The sequence below is a fragment of the Rhinopithecus roxellana genome, chromosome 17, assembly GCF_007565055.1.
Source record: "Rhinopithecus roxellana isolate Shanxi Qingling chromosome 17, ASM756505v1, whole genome shotgun sequence".
In the NCBI taxonomy this organism is placed as follows: domain Eukaryota; kingdom Metazoa; phylum Chordata; class Mammalia; order Primates; family Cercopithecidae; genus Rhinopithecus; species Rhinopithecus roxellana.
This window is the reverse complement of record NC_044565.1, coordinates 77,246,078-77,260,478: the sequence shown is the minus strand read 5'-3', so window position 1 is coordinate 77,260,478 and position 14,401 is coordinate 77,246,078.

The window sequence follows — 14,401 nt, the reverse complement described above, 5'->3', positions numbered from 1 at the left end:
AAAAGTAATCGTTATTACAGATCCCATAGCAATTAGTAAGATTATAAGAGAATACTTTGATCACCTCTATGTCTATAAATTTGATAGTTGAGATGAAATGGATCAGTTTATTGGAAGAAGCAAAGTACCAAAGCTCATTCAAGAAGGACAGATAACTTATAGAGGTAGTAAGGACTGAATTAGTAAATACATTCCAAACACAGGACAAAACAGTAGCAGGAGAACATCAGACCAAGATAGTTTTACTGATGAATAGATGTTTAAGATGGAAAATATTTTAGAAAGAAATCATAAATAAGAAAGAAATCATACTACTGCTACAGTATCTTTTTCAAAACAATAGAAGTGGAGAGAACATTTCCCAACTTATGAGGCCCAGCCTTACTTAAATGCCAAACCAGATAAAAACATTTCAAGAAAATTACAGACCAGTATTTCGTGAATATAGGCACAAAGCTCTCCGAAAAAATAGGAGCAAATCAAACAGCGATACATAAAAAGGATAATACATGATCAAATGTGACTAATACTAAGAATGCAAGCCTTATTTAACACTCATAAGTCAATGAATGCAATATATCATTACAAGAAAAACATAAAGGGTTTCTGGAAGGCTTAGATGGTTGAGGAAACAAGAAATGAAGATAAGTATCTGCTAAAGAAGAGGTATCTTAACAGACTTTCAGGGTCTCATTTGAAAGTCCTGAAGATCTACATTCTAGGAGAAATTGTAAGCTATAAATAGACTGATTTCACACCCGTATCAACCTAATCTTCAATGGGATTATTATGATTGTCCTATAACTCTAGCCTGTCTGCCAGAGCAAAGTCAATACTGGAGAAATATAACATCGTCCAAAGGCTTAAATGATCACTCCAGTTTCTCATGCACAATCTCTTCAAATAAAAATACTCTCTCTTAATTTTTTAAAGACGTTTTGAAGAGAGATGGTCGCAAAGGGGGCATGTTTTCATTCTTCTTAAACCCTAACTCTAATAGACACACCAACAGTAGTAGCAAAACCAAATCCTCATGTGTAGCAGCTACAGCAAAACTGGATAGTAAGATGATAAGTTGTATTCTAGGGAACTCCAAAATATATGTGGGTGAGGACAAATCACCAACTACTGTAAAAACTGCACATTATCAGCATCTGTGCAAAAAGAAGTAGAAGGAAACATCAGAGAACCCCATAATTTAAAAAATATGAATCAGAAAGGCCAGTGTACCAACTTGAAAATAGCAGCTGAAACTGGAAGACATTTTACATATGCCAGCAGCAGCTGAACATAAGATCTCTGCGGAAGGTGTGAAGGAGCTGTAGCAATATGGAAAATCTAAACAACTATGACCAAAATTTCCTTCCAAGAAAAAACCCCACCCATGAGAAGAAATAGCTGGGGATCTAATTCAACTTACCATAGAAACAATAAAGGCAAGGGTAGGTCCAGATAAGGGTAAGTCCAGAGATGGGCTAAAAAGAGCAACATCCTGTGATCCAAAAATTACACTCCCAGGTACACATATGTTCACCAAAGGACAGGCAGTAAAATCTTCTTAGGAATAATATTTGGGCATAAGCCCAAGCTGGAAACTACCCAATTGCCCCTTCACCACAGGATGGATAAATAAAGTACGGCATAGTCATAATAGTCAATTTATATAATTGATTATTTTATGGAATGATAGCGAGTAATTATATGAACACAGAGACATTCATGACAGCTTTCCTTATAATTGTCAAAAATGCAAATGATTAATACGGTATTGGTAAATATTTTTCTCTATTCATGAGATGGTAAATTATGAAATTTTTTTGATTTTATAAAACTTTAGCACTAAAAAATTCTCATTATACATATGTGAAGTTAAATGGCAGGTTACAAAACACTATTAATTGCAATCCCAATTCTGTTTAAAATTGCTAATAAAAGAGATGATAAAATGAGAGAACAAGAAACTGAAACCATTGAACTCATAAAAAGTCAAAAATACTTCTCTCTCTCAAAGTTATGAATGTTTAAAGATTTTCAAATTTCCAAATTTTTATTATTTTTGTAATCAGAAATAAAACTTAATGCATCAGTAAATATTGTGCAAAAAAACCTATTTTCCTTAGAGAATCTTAAACCCACAAATTTGTCTACCTAATGAATTTCTATCCATCAGTAGTTCTTTTATCTATGTTCTATGGTAAATTCCAGATACCCTCCATCTTTAAGGAAAAAGTGTGGATTCCCATATCCTTGTGGCTCCTTTCTCTGTTTTGCTGTACCCAAAGAAGACATGGAAGCTTCTGAAAGCTTCCAACTGGAACACCGTAGGAAAGATTATATCAAAGATTATATTGACACATCAAACTTATCCAGATCAGAAATTTTGCTTCACTAACAACATCAAAGAAACACAAAATAAGAGCGCAGGAAAAGCAGGGCGAGGGAGAGCCATTCCAAATGACTCCCTGAGTTCCACATGTCCTCACTGGACACTCTATCTGCTCCAGGGTAATAAATGAAAATAATTTTTCACAGCAGGAAGATTTTAGGTAATGAAGTATATTATTTTCTACCATAAATAATTGCTTAGTTTATGTGACATTTTCAAGGAAGCCAGACATCATAAATCCATAGATTCTAAGAGTGTTTACCACAATTTATCCTAGATGAGAAATATTCCGTTACAAATATTTGACAGATAAGGACTCTCCTTCTAGAAAATATTAGATCTAGTTTTTTGGAAGTAAATATCAGCATATTTGTAAGAAAATTAAACAAGTTTATCTCCTTTTTTTCTCTTTTGTGAATATCACCCAAGAATTAGTAGAAAAATGTGCATAACAGATCAAATGTTTTAACTCCTCTTTCCATAAGTTAGTTTTTAGCTAATGCCTTTTCTCTCTCACTCTTGCAAACTATTGACCATGGATTAAAGTCATGGCTGTGTCTATGGCAATGAAGGATTTTGCTTACCTACCTAAATTCAGAGCTTTCCTGGTCTCCTGCTGTTTTAGAAACTGGTACTGCTGTTCTGGCTCTGTCTCATCCCAACTGTTACCTTTGTGGTCACCATTGCAGGTCTAATCTCAGATATGGCTACTGTTTACTTCAGGTGTCTGTGTTACAGCCTTTCCTTTAGTGCAGTGAGTTTCATCAATACCTTCTCACGAGATCAGAGTGGTGAGCCCTAAGTATTTACTAGTGTAGAATCACTGGACAGTATCCCTTACAGCCTGCTTAGTGAGACATTAGAGTTGAAAATGATTCTTCATGGCCCTTGTTTTTTTTTGTTTGTTTGTTTTCTTCATTATGATGCTTTTAAAGGACCCCACCCCTTCACTTTGGATAGAGATGCTGACAATGAACAATTCATGGTAATGATGACAACGATAGACATAAATGTATGAGTTAAGGGAGAAATTCACTTTGCTCTACATATCAGGGAAGACTTTCAGTAATTGAAGGATTTGCCTTATTTGCTTATGCATTTACTCTGAATGTTGGCTCTCCAGTAGGAGATTCAGATATCATAGTTTATTATAGGTTGAATTTTGTCCCACAAAAATATACGTTGGAGTCCTCACCCCAGTACTTGTGGGTATGACCTTATTTGGAAATAGAGTATTTGCAGATATAATCAAATTAAGATGAGATCATCAGTGTGAGTCTATTCCAGTATAACGGCTTTCTTGGTAAGAGGAAAACAGCATGTGAAGACAGACTCACAGGGAGAACACTTTGTGATAAAAGAAGCAGAGATTGGAGTGATGTTGCAAGTCAAAGAATGCCAAGGATTGATGGCCACCACTAGAAGCTAGGAAGATGCAAGGAAGGGTTCTACTCTATCTACAGTCCCAGAGGGTACAAGGTCCTGACAACATGTTGACTTCAGAGCTCTAGCCTCCAGAAGATAAGAGAATAATATTCTGTTGTTTAAAGCCACCTAACTTGTATTAATTTCTTATGGCAGTACTAGGAAACTACTACATAAGCTGGTTAGGAACTCTAAGCCTCTGAGACAGTTTTATAATGCTGCGTAATAGGAGCAAAGTATCAATAATGACAAGAATTCTGAATGCATGGAACAAATCTGATATATCAGTACAGTAGTCTGGCTATTCATAATTCTGATAGAAATCAGACTTAAATTCATGAAAGAGGTTACTGGTTGTTAAGAAGGAGGTATGATTGTATTAAGAGAGGAGAGGCATGTCCTGGACACAAATCATCCATCCAATAGGCATACAGCATCTCATACCTGTGAGATAGGATTGTGGTGCAGAGGTTCTGTTTGAGGCAGTAGTGTAGTTTCCAGCAACACAGAAAACATCCAGAGGCAAGCTACTTTTCAATATTCAGGTAACAAGCAAATATTGCCAACTTTCACCGAGTGGCACACATGATTCATTTCTATTTTTAAAGGGGGAAATGCTATGTCCTCTTCACCCTACATATCTGTGGTATTTGGAAAAAAAAAAAATGAGTTGATAATTACGTCCCAGCAAGCTAAGTGATGCACAGTGACAGGCATGACAAGGTGCTTATCCCACTCCTCTCCCAGCACCAAAGGCACTGTCTTTAGTGTCTAGCACTGTGCCTGACATACAGCATCTGCTCCATAAATGTTCACTGACTTAATGGGAACTTCTGCCAATTCTATCACTGAGCTACTCTACACCCATAACAGAAGTCTAGGAGAGTAACCTATTGATTTATTTACTCTTATTTTGCCATTTTAAATTAAACCTAATGCATTCATGGAGAAACTGCACTGACTATGGCTATCTGATACATGATTCAGATTAATTGCTGCTGCAGTCATTCATGAGTTTTGGCACTGTTTGTATTTTGGTAAGCAAAAGTAGAGGAATTTATTTTTGGCCATCTATATCAATCTTTATTTGGACAACTAAATGAATCACTATAAAACCCTACAGTCAAAATGGTCGATGTGGTATGTTAACACACAGAGTCAGTGATTACCTGGCCTTATATTTCCTCTGGGTTTTTTTCTGTTGATGCTATAACCTGCATCTTTTGATTGTAAGTATTTGGGGCATTGAGCCAGTTTCCCTTTCAGCACATAAAGCTGATCTGAGCATCCAGAAACCATAACAATCAGCACTTTTTAGAAAATGAAACCATTTGCAAGGTCCTGAGAGATAGATGGCAATGAGGAAATGCATTTTACTTTAAAGTAAAATTTCAGCAGTAATTTTGCTTATAAATATGGTGACTATACTTACCTGTTTGCCTAGGAAGGTTCTGGGTAATACTAGAATGCCTTGCTGTAATTATTGAGAGAATTCACTTTGATCCTCAAATTTTCCCTGTGTGATTGTAAATTGTATGGTCACCACACTTATTTTTAACACCTTTTTTGGAATTCAATAAGCAGACAGATTCTAGGAGGCTGGGAGGAATTACATGTAAATATTTACAGCCCTCCAAAAGCAGCATGGCAGAAAAGATGTAGCATACACAACAAAGGCTCAGCCAAGAGAACGATGGTTCAAGGATAGTAGGGTAGTTGATAGAAGAATAAGCAAAGAAAGCAGAAACAGGAGATTTTATATACTGGAAAGAGTAAAAAAGTACCATGGTTAACAGTGTTCAAAAAATGGAATGTCAGCAAAATTTGGAATTTTTTAGCAATTACATAAGCTGTTGTTTATTTCACATCTACTATGTGCCAGAAATTAGGCTTAATGATTTGTGTACATTAAATATATTAAAATACATTAAAACTCCGCAAAAACCCAGGAAAGACTTTCTGTCCGTGTTTTATACATAAAAATGGAAGCAGAGTTAAGTAAGCTGCTAAATGAGTTAGATGGTGAGACCAATTTTGAAGCCAGATCCGCTTGGCTTTCAAAATTCTGTACTCTTATTAAATATTATATTCTGTAACTTTTTTCCAAGCTCTGAGATTGACGACTTCTGATTCCAAAGCCTTATGCTTTATGTTGCATGAAGACTGGCAAAATGTCTCAGGATTTGTAAGAATCTCAGAGAGAGAGAAAGAGAAATGGTAGGTAACTACTTTTTCCGAGGCATAAAAGCAACAGGAACAAGGCTAGAACTGGGCACAAGTGGTTTTAATTTAATAGTAATAATAATAATAATACTTCTACACAATGATAAAAGATACTCATTCCTCAGCAACAAATGACAAAAAAGAAAGGAATATACATACATGTTTTTAGATATCAAATAAATATATTTATTTATTTCATCATGACTTCAGAATTTTGTTGACATTTTCATACAACAGACAATTTCATTCATACAACATTTCATACAGCAATGGTATGGAGAATTTCTATTTACTCATAAGTTTTATATTTGTTTTTTAATGTTGGTTTTATATTTGTTTTATACATTCTTTTAAAAATTATGTTTATAATTAATATTTTTCAATAGACAGAATAAAAACATAAACTCTCACGGTCATTTATTCCTTCATCACTGTAAATGGTGAAACGTCAATCAGGGAAAATTGAAGGATGCAAAATATTGTTTTGCATGTATGTCTGTGAGGGTGTTGCCAAAGGAAATTATCATTTGAGTCAGTGGACTAAGAGAGGCAGACCCACCCTCAATCTAGATGGGTACCATCTAACCAGCTGCTAGCGTGGCTCGCATAAAAGCAGGCAGAGGAACGTGGAAGGACTAGACTAGCTAGGTCTGGCCTCCATCTTTCTCCCATGCTGGATGCTTTCTGCCCTTGAACATTGGACTCCAAGTTCTTCAGTTTTTGGACTCTTGGACCTACACCAGTGGTTTGCCAGGGGTTCCCAGGCCCCTAGCCACAGACTGAACTCTGCATTGTCAGCTTCTCTTCTTTTGAGGTTTTTAGGACCTGGACTGGCATCCTTGCTCCTCAGCTTGCAGGCGGCCTATTGTGGGACTTCACCCGGTGATTATGTGAGTCAATGCTGCTTAATAAACTCCCTTTCATACATCCATATATTATTTATATATTTATGTTTCATATATACTTTATACACATAAACTGAAGGTAATTCTATACAATATTATAAATAATTTTGTGCATGAAACAAAGTTTGTGTAAGCAAACCATCAGAAAGCAGAGGTATCTCTGTCTTGGCCATCCAAATCTGCACTCAAAAAGTTTCAGATTTGGAGCATTTTGTATTTTAACTTTTCAGATTAGGAACGCTCAACCTGTACTTCAACCATCAACAGCAGAGCTCACATGCTCCTAATACTCACATAAAAAAATTCACCAAGATGGATCAAATTCTGGACCAAAAACTACACTTCAACAAATTTAAAGGTAGAAAAAATTACATAAAATATACTCTCAGGCCAAATGAAATTTAACCAGAAATCAATACCAGAAAGATAGCTGGAAAATTCCAAAATGTTTGTAGATCAAACAGCATGCTTCTATATGGCATATAGGTGAAAGAAAAAATTTCAAAAGAAAATTTAAAACTATATTGAACTAAATGTAAATGAAGATACAATTTGTCAAAATTTCTGAGACTCCATGAAATTAGTGGTAAGAGGAAAATTTATAGCATTGAATTAGTATATTAGAAAAGAAGAAACATCTAAAATTGATAATTTAAGCTTGCTTCTTAGAAAGCTAAAGAAAGAAGAAAAATGTAATCCTAAAATGATCAGAAGAAAATAAATTACAGAAATCAGAGCAGAAATTAACAAAATTAAAAACAGTAAAGCAATGGAGAAAATTAACAAAACCAAAGCTTATTTGTTAAAAATATCAATAAAATTGACAAACTTCTATATAGGCTAAACAAGAAAAGAGAAAAGATACAAATTACTAATATTATAAATAAAAGAGGAGTCATTTCACTGACATTAAAGAGATAATAAAATAATATTTTATACAACTTTCTGTCCAGAAACATAGTTGGAACATTGACGGAACAAACCATTCCATAAAATTTTCAGAGAAAGTATGGCCCTGCCAACAACTGTATTTCAAATTTTCTCGGATTTATAATTGCGAGGAAATAAATTTCTGTTAATATGGGCTACCCAGTTGGTGGTATTTTGTTATGTCAACTCGACCAATTGGAATTTGAAATTCAAACTACAACATCACTTACATTAGTACCAAAAAATACTTAGGTACAGCCAGATGTGGTGGCTCATGCCTGTAATCCCAGCACTTCGGGAGGCTGAGGCAGGCAGATCATAAGGTCAGGAGATTGAGACCATCCTGGCTAACATGGTGAAATCCTGTCTGTACTAAAAATACAAAAAATTAGCTGGACATGGTGGTGGGCATCTGTAGACCTAGCTACTTGGGAGGCTGAGGCAGGAGAATGGCGTGAATCCAGGAGGCGGAGCTTGCAGTGAGCCAAGATCACACCATTGCCCTCCAGCCTGGGCAACCGAGACTCCGTCTCAAAAAACAAACAAACAAACAAAACAAACAAAAAAATAGGTACAAATTTAACAAAAAATTTATGACATCTACTTAGGAAAAACTTAAAGATTGAAAGAAAAGAAAAATCCACAAAGATCTAAATGAATGGAGAAATTCTCCATATTCATTTATAAGAAGATGTCAGTTCTTCTCAAATTGGCCTATAGATTTAATGTGAGCCAAGTTGAAATTCTAGCAAGGTATTTTGTAAATATTGAAAAACTGCTTCTCAAAAATATACAGAAAGGCAGAAGACAGAATAGTCTATACTAAAGAAGAACAAAGTTAGAGGACAGACATTACTCAACTTCAAGACTTACTATAAAGCCACAGTGATCAAGACAATGTCTGCTTATGACAGAACAGACAGACAACATCTGAACAGAGGGCCCAAAAATAAACCCATACAGATATTGTTAACTGATCTTTGACAAAGGAGAAAAGACAATCCAAGTGAAAAAAAAAATTGTCTTTTTGACAAATAGTACCTGGAACAGATGGACATCAACATGCAAAAAAAAAAAAAAAAATTCTCAATACATACTTTATGTCTTTCACAAAAATTAACTCAAAATGGATCATATACCTAAGTTAAAATCAAAACAATGAAATGTCTAGAAGGTATCTTGGAGAATACTGAAGTGACCTTGGATTTGAAAAGAGTTTTAAGATATAATACCAAAATAATGATTTATAAAGAAAAGTTGATAAGTTGGACTTCATTTAAAATTAAAAACTGCTCTGCAACAGAAACTGGTAATAGAATGAAAGGACAAGCCACAGACTGGGAGAAAATGTAAAAAGGACACATATCTGATAAACAACTTGTAAAGAAAATATGCAAAGAACTTAAACCTCAGTAGCAAGAAAACAATCTAATTGCAAAGTGGGTAAAAGATCTGACAGAAACCTCTCCAAAGATATGCAAATGACAAATAAGTCTATTAAAAAATGCTAACTATCATATGTCATCAGGGAATTGCAAATTAAAACAATGACATATCCTTATGTACCTATCGGAGTTGCTAAAATTGAAAACACTGCAACACCACATACTGGCAAGAATGGCAAACAACAAGACCTTGTATTCATTTCTGATGGGAATGTAAAAGGACACATCTACTTCAAAAGACAGTTTGGCAATTTCTTACAAATTAGTCTGTTATCACACTGCTGATAAACACATAACTGAGACTGGGTAGTTTATAAAGGAAAGAGGTTTAACGGACTCACAGTTCCACATGGCTGGGGAGGACGCACAACCATGGAGGAAGGTGAAGGAAAAGCAAAAGCACATCTTACATGGCGGCAGGCAAGTGAGCATGTGTAGGAGAACTCTCCTTTATAAAACCATCAGATCTTGTGAGACTTATTCACTGTCACAAGAACAACATGGGCAAGACCTGCCCCCATGATTCAATTACTTCCCACCTGGTCTCTCCCACAACACATGGGGATTATGGGATCTACAATTCAAGATGAGATTTGGGTGGGGACACAGCCAAACCATATCATTCTGCCCCGGCCCCTCTCAAATCCCATGTCTTCACATATTAAAACACAATCATACTTTTCTCAACAGTCCAACAGTCTTAACTCATTTCAGCATTAACTCAAAAGTCCACAGTCCAAAGTCTCACCTGAAACATGGAAATTCTCTTCTGACTATGGGCCTGTAAAATCAAAAGCAAGTCAGTTAATTCCTAGATACAGTGGGGGTACAGACAATGGGTAAATACACCCATCTCAAATGGGAGAAATTGGCCAAAATGCAGGGGCTACAGACCCTGTGCAAGTCCAAAATCCAGCAGGGCAGTCAAATTTTAAAGCTCCAAAATGGTCTCTTTTGACTCCAGGTCTCACATCCAGGTCACACTGATGCAATAGGTGGGTTCCCATGGTCTTGGGGAGCTTTGCTTCTGTGACTTTGCAGGTTACAGCTCCTCTCCTGGCTGCTTTTATGGGCTGGCATTGAGGGTCGGCAACTTTTGCAGGCACACGTGCAAGCTGTCAGTGGATCTACCATTCTGGGGTCTGGAGGATGGTGGCCCTCTTCTCACAGCTCCATTAAGCTGTGCCCCAGCGGTGTACTCTGTGTGGGGGCTCCTACCCCACATTTCCCTTCTGCACTGTGCTGGCAAAGGATCTTTATGAAGGCTCCACCCCTGCAGCAAACTTGCCTGGATATCCAGGCGTTTCTATACTTCCTCTGAAATCTAGGCGGAGGTTCCCAAACCTCAGCTCTTGATTTCTGTGCTCAAAGCTACGTGAAAACCACCAAGGCCTGGGACTTGTTTCCTCGGAAGCAATGGCTCGAGCTCTACGTTGGCCCCATTTAGACACAGCCAAAGCAGCTGGGACAGAGGGCACTGAGTCCTTAGGCTGCATAAGAAGGGATCCCTGGGCCGGGCCCAGGAAACCAATTTTCCCTCCTAGGCTTCAGAGCCTGTAACGGGAGGGGCTGCCATGATGGTCTCTGGCATGCCCTGGAGACATTTTCCCCATTCGCTTGGTAATTAGCATTTGGCTCCTGGTTACTTATGCAAATTTCTGCAGCAGACTTGATTTTCTCCCCATAATATTGGTGTTCTTTTCCACTGCAATGTTTTCAAACTTTTATGTTCTGCTTCCTCTCGAATGCATTTTTGCATAGAAATTTCTTCCACTAGATACCCTGAATCATCTCTCTCAAGTTCAAAATTCCACAGATCTCTAGGGCAGGGGCAAAATGCCGCCAGTCTCTTTGTATAGCAAGAGTGACCTTTACTCCAGTTCCCAAGTTCCTCATCTCCATCTGAGACGACCTCAGCCTGGACTTTATTGTCCATATCACTAAGAGCATTTTGGTCAAAACCATTCAACAAGTCTCTAGGAAGTTCCAGACTTTCCTATATTTTCCTATCTTCTAAGCCCTCCAAACTTTTTTTAAGCTCTGCCTGTTATCCAGGTCCAAAGTCACTTCCACATTTTCAGGTATCTTTACAGCAGTGCCCCACTACCTGGTACCAATTTGCTGTATTAGTCTGTTCTCATGCTACTAATAAATACATACCTGAGACTGGGTAAGTTAAAAAGGAAAGCAGTATAATGAACTCACAGTTCCACATGGCTGGGGAGTCCTCACAATCATGGCAAAAGATGAAGGAAGAATAAAAGCACGTCTTACACGGTGACAAGAGAGCACGTGCAGGGGAACTCTGCTTTATAAAACCATTAGATCTTATGAGACTTATTCACTATCACAAGAGCAGCATGGGAAAGACCCACCCCCATGATTCAATGACCTCCTGCTGGTTCCCTCCCATGACAAGTGGGAATTATGGGAGTTACAATTCAAGATTAGGTTTGGGTGGGGACAGAGGCAAACCATATCGACTCTCCTAGCTGTTTAACCAAAATAGTTGAATATTTATGTTCATAAACAAACTATACATGAATGTTATAGCAGCTTCGCCCATAACTCAGAAAATTTGAAAGTAATTAAGATGTCTTGCAACAGATGAAAACATATAATCAAACTGTGATAGACCCATGCAATCAAGTATTGTTCTGTGATAAAAATAAATATGCTATCAAACTATGAAAAGATTATGCACATTATGGAGTTTAGTGAATAATAATGGATCAATGGTGGCTCATCAGTTATACAAATGCACTATATTAATGCAAGATGTTAACAGTGGGAGATACTTTGTACAAACATAGAGGAAAGGGAGTATATGGAAACTCTTACTTTCGATACAATTTTACTGTAAACCTAAAACTGCTCTATGAAACAAAGTCTAATTTAAAAAAACAAAACTGCTCTATAAAATAAAGCCAAATTAAAAGAAGGAACAAAAATATTGTGTAATCTTACAAATTATAGTGATAAGTATAAGCATCAGTATATTTAAAAGTCTAGAATTTCCCTCATATTTGAGAAATTTAGAAAGATAAATATTTTAATATGATTATATATTGTTTTAATCTATATTATAACACAATATTCCATATAACATCAGAAGTTTTTATGATTTTACAGATCTTTCCCAAACTGAGTAAGAGGCTTTCATTTTTATTACTTGACGTTATAGGACCACTATAGAGAACAACACAAATGTAAAGCTAGTTGGTTGAAACTATATATATATGTATTATATATAAGTGTGTGTGTCATATATGTATATACATATATATGACATATGTAAAACTATTTTAATTGCCTACCATATTGTCAATTACAAAAGAATAGGAAATGGTGTCACTGTGGAAATGTTTGGGGAAAAAAAGTAATCAAATATTTTTTTCAAATTAATAATAACCTTAAGTAACATTATTCAACTTTTATATATTAAGCATCAGAATAAGTCCTTTCATGTATTATATGATTTAATCACAACAGTTTCATTTAAAAAGTACTAGCGTTATCTTCATTCATGCATGAGAAAACTGAGTCTCAGTAACTTGTGTACTGCCATATAAAAACTAAATGAGAAAGCCAAAACTCAATCTAGCTTAACAGCTTATGTTTATCACCAGTATTTTCTATTGTTTCAAATCGCTGAATGATCCTCATCTGTGGTTGTGGAAAAACTATCACTATTGTTATTTCTTTCATGGAATTGTCCAGTAAATTGTCCATTTTAAAGGGTTAATAAATTAATGAGTTTGGTAGTAAGTAAAATGTCATTTGTATGGTAGGCTACCGACTTATAGTAATACATCTGTCACATTTACTCTTTAACTAGATGATGTTAGAGATAATTATATGGTTAATTTTGTCCAAATTAATTATTAAATAACAAAGGAGATAAAAGGGAAAAAGGAAACACAGGAAAAAAAGAGGAAAGGAGTAATTGATTTTTTGAATTCTGAAGATTCAATGCATGTTGAAAGCTTCCACCTACAGATTTACATTTCAAGGATCTATCAGTAATTCAGAAAAAAATATAACAGAAGTGAGCAAAACCAATGGAGAGAAGTCAAGAAAACTCCCCCCAAAATAAATACATTTAAAAAAAGGAATTTCTGGTATAACTTTTATCTCAAAATAAAAAGAAATATACCTCCTTCCTTCACTTATATAAATTTCAGTATGCTTTCAAAATTATCTTTTATTGTGTTACTTAGGATAATTTTATAAATCTAATACTTAGTAATGCTAAAGAAGAAAAAGTTAAATTCTGAAGCAACATTCATGAGATATGCAAAAACATAAGCAAAATATAAAATCCCTAAATAAATTTAAGTTGTAATTTACCATTTTTTTGGTTTAAGATTTCCTTGGGAAATTTTTTAAGTACTCTTTGTATTTCTTAATATGTTCCATCTGCTACAGAGCTTTCGAATTGCTACAGGACAGTGGTAGAGAGAATGCCTTGGACCTTTTTAATATGTGACTTACACCCTGGTAAGAAATTACCTTGTTGCTGCGGTTCACTTGATAGCACTCGGTGGGCCAACAGGTCATGGTTTAAGGACTTATGCCATAGTGATAATTCATAACCAGTTCTCATTGCACTTCAGCATGGTTCTGGGTCAAAAACACCATTATCCTTCACTTCAAGTTCACACATGTTTTGACCTATCACTTTTACTTTGATAAATCTTCTCTTGAGAATAGAAAGTGCTGTTTATCTTGAAAAGATACACTTAAGGCTATAGACAGTGGATAAGAAACAGTATATTGAAATACTTCTAAAAATTTTAAAATATATTCAATTTAGTACGCACACACACATACTGAAACACACACATCCTCAAAAACACCCTCAGGAATGCAAAATATATGGGAGACTATGAACAGTAGCTGAGAGCAACAATTCACATTCCCATGTTTGCTAATAGTTATATAATATGTTGTCTCCATTAAAGTCTTGCTCTTACCAACCCTTCTCAGCTGATGACACTGCATCATACTTTAGTGAGTAAATAAGAGTACTCAAAGAGACACTCTCTTTCTTTTGCCTATGTCCATGCACATGTTTTCTTTTTTCA